Below are 6,831 nucleotides of genomic sequence, written 5' to 3' on the forward strand. Positions count from 1 at the left end.
AGGTAACCCAAGCGAGTGAAAATCCTGTCGAGCTTACTTATTGTATCCTTAGCAGTGATTTTAGACATAATTTCCACTTCTTTATAACGACTAAAATAGTCGATGATCACCAACAGATACGAACCGCAAGGCAACGGACCTAGGAAATCCATGGCGGTGTCAATCCACGGTCCGCTGGGTAGTGGACGGCGATTCATCGGTTCGGGTCTACTCGGCAGTCCAACCAAACGACAACCTTCACATGATTTTACGCGCATCATAGCCTCACTATCCATCCTTGGCCACCAAACACGATCACAAAGCCGTCTTTTCATTAGAGACTCACCCGGGTGACCTTCATGAGCAATATCAAGAATTCTACTCTTCAGTTTGTTCGGGACGACAAGTTTGTCTCCACGTACTAACAAATCGCCAACAAATCCCAGTTCATTTTTGAAAGGCAAAAACGGTTTAACTTCCTCTTTATCCCAGTTCCCGGAACGCATGCTCTTTTTAACTTTTTCCAAGACCGGATCGGTGTTAGTTGCATCTTCAAGCTCTTGGACATCAATCGCTGCAGACTCCATAACCGCCAACACCATGAACTTGCTTTCAGCGTCAAATGTTTCAGAAGACCGATTTTCGACCAGACGAGACAATGGGTCGGCTATGTTTGATGATCCACTTCGGTACTTTACCATAAAGGAAAAGGATTGGAGGCGTAGCACCCACCTTTCCACTCTAGCGCAAGGACGAGAAGTTGGTTGAAAAATCGCTTCTAATGGTTTATGGTCCGTTTCCAATTCGAACGTTCTGCCATACAGGTACATCGCAAACCTCTCAACTGACCTTACCAAGGCCAACACTTCCTTCTCGGTCTGGCAATATCTACGTTCGGTTGCTGTCAAACTTTTACTGGCGTAGGCAATCGGGCGCGGATGAACATCAGTTGAACCGTCGAATTGGATCAAGACAGCACCAAGCGCAACTGGTGATGCGTCTGCAACTAGCCTTGTTCGAAGCTTGTTGTCGAAAAAGTACAGTTGTTGAACGTTGCCAATCATGTCTTTAAGTTTCACAAAAGATGACTCTTGATCCTTGCCCCACGAAAACTTATGGCCCGAACGAGTCAACTCGCGAAGGGGAGCCGTAACTGTCGCCAGGTTTGGGAGGAACCGACCGACATACGTAACCAGCCCGAGGAAACTTCGGACCTCTTCAGTGGTTGCTGGCCTACGGAATCGCTGAAGCGATTCAATTTTACTATCCGAAGGTTTTATGCCATCTGACGAAACCGTATGCCCAAGAAAGTCCAGACTGGTCACCTTAAACAAACATTTGTCTTGGTTCAAGAGAATTCCGCGTTCATTCAAAATAGACAATACTAGTTTGAGCTCCGCATCGTGCTCTTCCTCTGTGTCGCCGAAAACAAGAATGTCGTCGATAAAATTGACGGTATGCTCACAGCGGCTCGAAATCTGCTCCATGATACGTTGGAATATTTCAGGCGCGATAACAATGCCATACATCAGCCTTATATATCGAAAGAGACCCATGTGGGTTATAAACGTCGTAATGTAACGACTCTCTCCCTTCAATTCCACTTGGTGGAATGCCTCTTTAATATCCACGCGACTGAAGTACTTTGCGGATGTAAACCGCGGCAGGAAATCCTCAATGGTGGGCATAATATGGCGCTCCCGTAAAATTGCAACGTTCGCTCGACGCATGTCAACACACAGCCTGAGATCGCCATTATCTTTTATCACAGTCACCAATGGTGAAACCCATTGATATCCTTCTTCAACAGGTTCGATTATATCACTGATAAGCAGTGATGTTAATTTGTCTTCTATTTTAGATAAAAGGGCAAACGGTGGCCGGCGAGGATGTTGGCATACGGGAACGACACTGTTATCCACCGGGATTTCAACTTGGACGCCTTTAATCTTGGGAAATGGTCTTTTCTGGGCTGACCCAATCATGTTTACTCCATGTGTACTCGGTAATCCTATCACCAGTACACCCAAACTCATGGCAGTTATTTTAAGTAAACTCGAGTAAATTAAGCATTGATAAATACTAGCTGTTCGATGGTTCTTCCATCATCTTCTACAGATATAAGGGCGTCGAACTTTCCAAGAACGCACAACGGTTCAGCGTCTTTACCGTATGGAAGAAAAACTTCGGTGCAGTTCTTATCTTGATTCCAAATCTTTGCTCCATTATTCTTCATACACTCCCACGCTTTCTCATTAATGATATTTTTCTTGCAGCCAGAGTCGATCAGCAATTGTAGCGTCACTCCGCCAAGCTTGAGCCACTCTCCTCCATCGTTAATATTAAATATGAAGCGGCGATCCTTTCTTTCATCGTCAGTTTCGATTTCATGTATTCGCTGACGTTTGAATCCTTTGCTAGAGGCTGGTTTGGGTTCCTCAGTGTATCTTCTTTTTGTAGCAGGTGTACGACAACGTGCTGCGAAATGACCAATTCGCCTGCATTTAATGCACTCTTTGCCTCGTGCAGGGCAATTTTGGTCGTTGGCGAAGTGATCTCGTTTTCCGCACCTCATGCATTCTTTGATCGGGATATTTCGGATTTTGTTAATGTTATTTCCGGCGGTGGCCATGTCGACAGGTTCTACTAGCCCAGACTGCCCAAAATTCATCAACCGAGCTTGGTGTTTCACGGATTCATACGATCCAACAATCTTAGCGACCTCGTCGATTTCTAGAGAATCTCTATGTAACAGTTGTTCCTTCAAATCACTCGGGGCGAATAAGATGAGGACACTTATTGCCTTGCTTTCCATTGCCGTGCTTCCAAAATTGCATTTATTCGCTTGATCCTGACAACGCAACATAAATTTCTCAAGTGTCTCTTCAGGATTCGGCTTGAGTGTCCAGAAAACGTTGCGTTCAAATGTCTCATGCTGTTTTGGAGAGAAATAGGCGTCTAGTTTTTGCATAGCGACCGCATACGGATCTACACCTTCTTCTTTGTCTTCAGCCACATCCGCTCCTGGAATGGATGCGAACACTTCTTGAAGGTCCGGCCCAGCTCTGGCGAGGAAAAGGTTTTTGATGCGAGTTTTATCGGTTTCTCCTGAAGCCGCAATAATGTACTCAAAGTTCCGTTTATATTTAATCCACTCATTACGGACAATATTCCGTGGTAAAGCCTTGAATTTAAAGGGTTGGATTTCCCACTTTTCCATGATCCAACCTTGTCTGATTGTATCCTAAAACGATATCGACGATAACATTAATTTTTATTTACCTCGTCATATTTTCCTTTATCTTAACAGACAGTTTTGTTGTGATCCGATTTATGATCCGCTGTACAGCCGCTACTAAATTGTAGCCTATCACATTTAGTGACGATTAATCCGCTGTCACAGCCGCTACTATGTAGCTTATCGCTTCCAGCGACGAAATGCAATCCACTGCTATTCTAGCAGTAGCTACCCAGTAGCCTATCGCTTCCAGCGACAATTTTTTTTTTTTTTTGTCTTCGACAGTTGTTGGAAATAAACAAATCAACGCCACCTTCAACAAAAAAAAACATTGTAGCCATAACCTCAAATCTGGCAGCTTGCAAGAGCACAGCTCAAATATGTAATTCAATGTATTCATTCGTTCGTATTAAAAAACATCATTCTTACCTGTCCAGTTACCTCGTCGCCAATGTAGTAACCGAGGATTTGTGTTGGACAATATAAATACGTAAAACCTTATTTAATGATTTAGAAAACGTTTATTAATTCTTCACTTTGCTTTCACGGCACCTGCCGTTCTTCGCTCCTTTGTCAACAACAGTATACTGTATTTATTATTCACCAGGGCCGTACTCGGCACCACAGTAGGCATTGATATCAAAGTAAACCAGTAGGTCAGTTTTGTGACGGATTTTGAAGGATGAAGTTGAAATAAAAAAAAAATGAAAAAAAATACCGAAAAGCTAAACATTACATATAATTTGCAATTGGATTAGATGGACAAATTGATGTGAAGATTTGCGAAAAAGTTACACGTCTTCTCAGTGAGAATCGAACTCACGACTCCCCGATCTCTAGTTGGGGCGCGTTAACCACTACGCCATGAGAGGACTCATGAACGCAGAAGTTAACCTGAATTCGATTTCAGCTCAATAATCACGTGGTCCTCTTTCGCAAAGTGCACCTCTTTCGGAAGAATTAGATGCCCATCCAAACACAACGCTTACTATATATATCCAATGCCTAGCCCGAGAGCGCATTGTTTTTTAGGTATATGAATAGCACACTACACTAGCCAGCAACTGCGCTGGCTGAGGTTTCTTATTGTGTGGGCTTCCAATGGGTCGCGACGTTCTCAAACGACCGGTTACGGAACATGAGTCCGTTGCTCGATAAATACTTGTTTTTTAATTATGAATCGTGGTTTACGGCCAACCAGCCGAGTGGAAGTTTAACAACTACCGAAAAGCTAAACATTACATATAATTTGCAATTGGTATTATCGAGCAACGGACTCATGTTCCGTAACCGGTCGTTTGAGAACGTCGCGACCCATTGGAAGCCCACACAATAAGAAACCTCAGCCAGCGCAGTTGCTGGCTAGTGTACACTGAAACAAGCGTTGCAGTAATGAGAACCATGAACGTGTTTTTAAATTTACTATTCCAACCACGATTGAGCTATCATGAACGCTTTTTATTTGCGTTTTGTTCCATCTCAATCCAACCGCGTCGATAGCCGAGCGGCTAGCGTTCGCGCTTGACAATCGCCAGATCCTCGGTTCGATTCTGGACTGCTGCAAGTTTTTAACCATGATATAGTAATTTTACTATACAAATGGTGCCATGGTAAAATTGAATGCACAAAATATTCTAAATAAATACGAATTTAGTCTGCACAAATCAAATGGCGTTGTGTATTTAATTTAACCCTCTGATATAGTATTTTCAACCGCAACGCTGTTCTCAGTGTAGTGTGCTATTGATGATTTTACGAAGGAACGACAACCAGATGGCACTGCTAAATGAATGATGATGTTTTGTTTTCAATTTGTCAAAATACAAGTGTTTCGCAGAAAATTGTCGAAAATTTGTCTTTCTTGGTGTAATCATTTAATTAAATTCTAAAACTATTTCTTGTATACATTAGATTTTTGTTGCTCTCTGTAAATTTTCATGCGGATTGAATTAACAATGTTTGCAAAAGGTGTTTTTTTGCAATTTTGTGCTTCGTTTCCATGGCGGCTGACCGTGTTGTGAAATGTATCGTGCCGTCTTGTCTCAATGTTTTTGCCGGATCTGTGAACTGCGGAACCCTCTGTGATCGGTCGAACGGAATCTCCTACATAATCGATTATATCGATCAGTTTAACATGCACTGGGAAATCATCCACCGATGCAGTTTGATTTGCTCCAGCCATTGAGCGGTCGGCTGGAATGAATAAAAAAAACACAAACAAACCACCATAACCTCCTGTAAACTCTGATTTTTCGAAGATTTCCCGTAATTCTTGACCGTTTGAAATGCGATATAACCGTAACGTTGAAGAAAAAATAAATTCTTACCTGCTTCAGAAGTCATTTCACTGGTTTTTGATTAATTTCGCGAAAAAACGCGATTTTTCCAGCTGTTCAGATCAATAAAGTTAGCAAACCAAACAACAATCATCATTCTTCGTTTCAATCCGCCACAACTAGGCGTCGCATGGACTGTTTAAGTTTTGCGACAAAACGTCAATTCCTATACCTAAAAAACAATGCGCTCTCGGGCTAGGCATTGGATATATATAGTAAGCGTTGTGTTTGGATGGGCATCTAATTCTTCCGAAAGAGGTGCACTTTGCGAAAGAGGACCACGTGATTATTGAGCTGAAATCGAATTCAGGTTAACTTCTGCGTTCATGAGTCCTCTCATGGCGTAGTGGTTAACGCGCCCCAACTAGAGATCGGGGAGTCGTGAGTTCGATTCTCACTGAGAAGACGTGTAACTTTTTCGCAAATCTTCACATCAATTTGTCCATCTAATCCAATTGCAAATTATATGTAATGTTTAGCTTTTCGGTAGTTGTTAAACTTCCACTCGGCTGGTTGGCCGTAAACCACGATTCATAATTAAAAAACAAGTATGTGAAAAAAAATGTTTAATTATTACGCCGGATTAGAAAATTTAAGAACTGTTGGAACGGTCACGACACTCTGGAGCATGGTTAAACTTGACAGTGCGAAAGTTATTTTCCGCTCCCGTGAATTTGAGAATAACTAACCATCTGTCAACTTTGTTCTGAAATAAGTACTCGACTGTCAAAGCTCAAATGGGTCGACCGCGAAGTTCAATTTAACCATTTGAGGGAAAAACATTGTGCTCTGCCAGATAAATCCACGTAATGCGATTATCTGAAAATGTCGATATACCGTCGCAGTGATATTCAAAATCACCAAATGTTTCAGATTTAGCAAATTTGAAACATTTGCGTTCTTGAAGAACGAAAAAATCCAAGCCTACTTGAATTTTGACATTGCGTTTGAATTGCGCGCATATCTTCTGCGCGTTACCGCTGCCGCTGGATGTGGATTTAAAATGAGCGCCGCAATAACTATCAAAATGTCAAATTTTAACTAATAGTTAAACGAATTGGTAAAACGGTTCACAGCCTGAGTTCGAGAGTAGTCCGCCGCGTTTTATTACGTCCCGTTAGCTCCCTCGCGTACAGATGGCGTCATAGTTTTTTACCAACTTGATGCGAAAACAGTGTCCAGTGCGAATATGAATTTGAGCCGCTTTAGTTTTTGTTGGATTCGTCGCAAAATGATAAATTGATGGTGCTCTACAGACACCATGAGCCTTAAAACGAT

The 6,831-nt window shown here is 42.2% G+C and overlaps 1 long non-coding RNA gene across 1 annotated transcript; it reads right to left on the minus strand.

Annotated features, from left to right (window-relative positions):
* Positions 1–5,139: 5,139 nt before the first annotated feature.
* Positions 5,140–5,709, minus strand: LOC110678554. Its single transcript, XR_002501731.1, has 2 exons — positions 5,545–5,709; positions 5,140–5,410 (listed from the first exon to the last, which is right to left on the minus strand). It is a non-coding gene; the product is annotated as an uncharacterized LOC110678554 (long non-coding RNA).
* Positions 5,710–6,831: the final 1,122 nt, after the last annotated feature.

This window comes from Aedes aegypti, chromosome 3 (assembly GCF_002204515.2).
Source record: "Aedes aegypti strain LVP_AGWG chromosome 3, AaegL5.0 Primary Assembly, whole genome shotgun sequence".
Classification (NCBI taxonomy): Eukaryota; Metazoa; Arthropoda; class Insecta; order Diptera; family Culicidae; genus Aedes; species Aedes aegypti.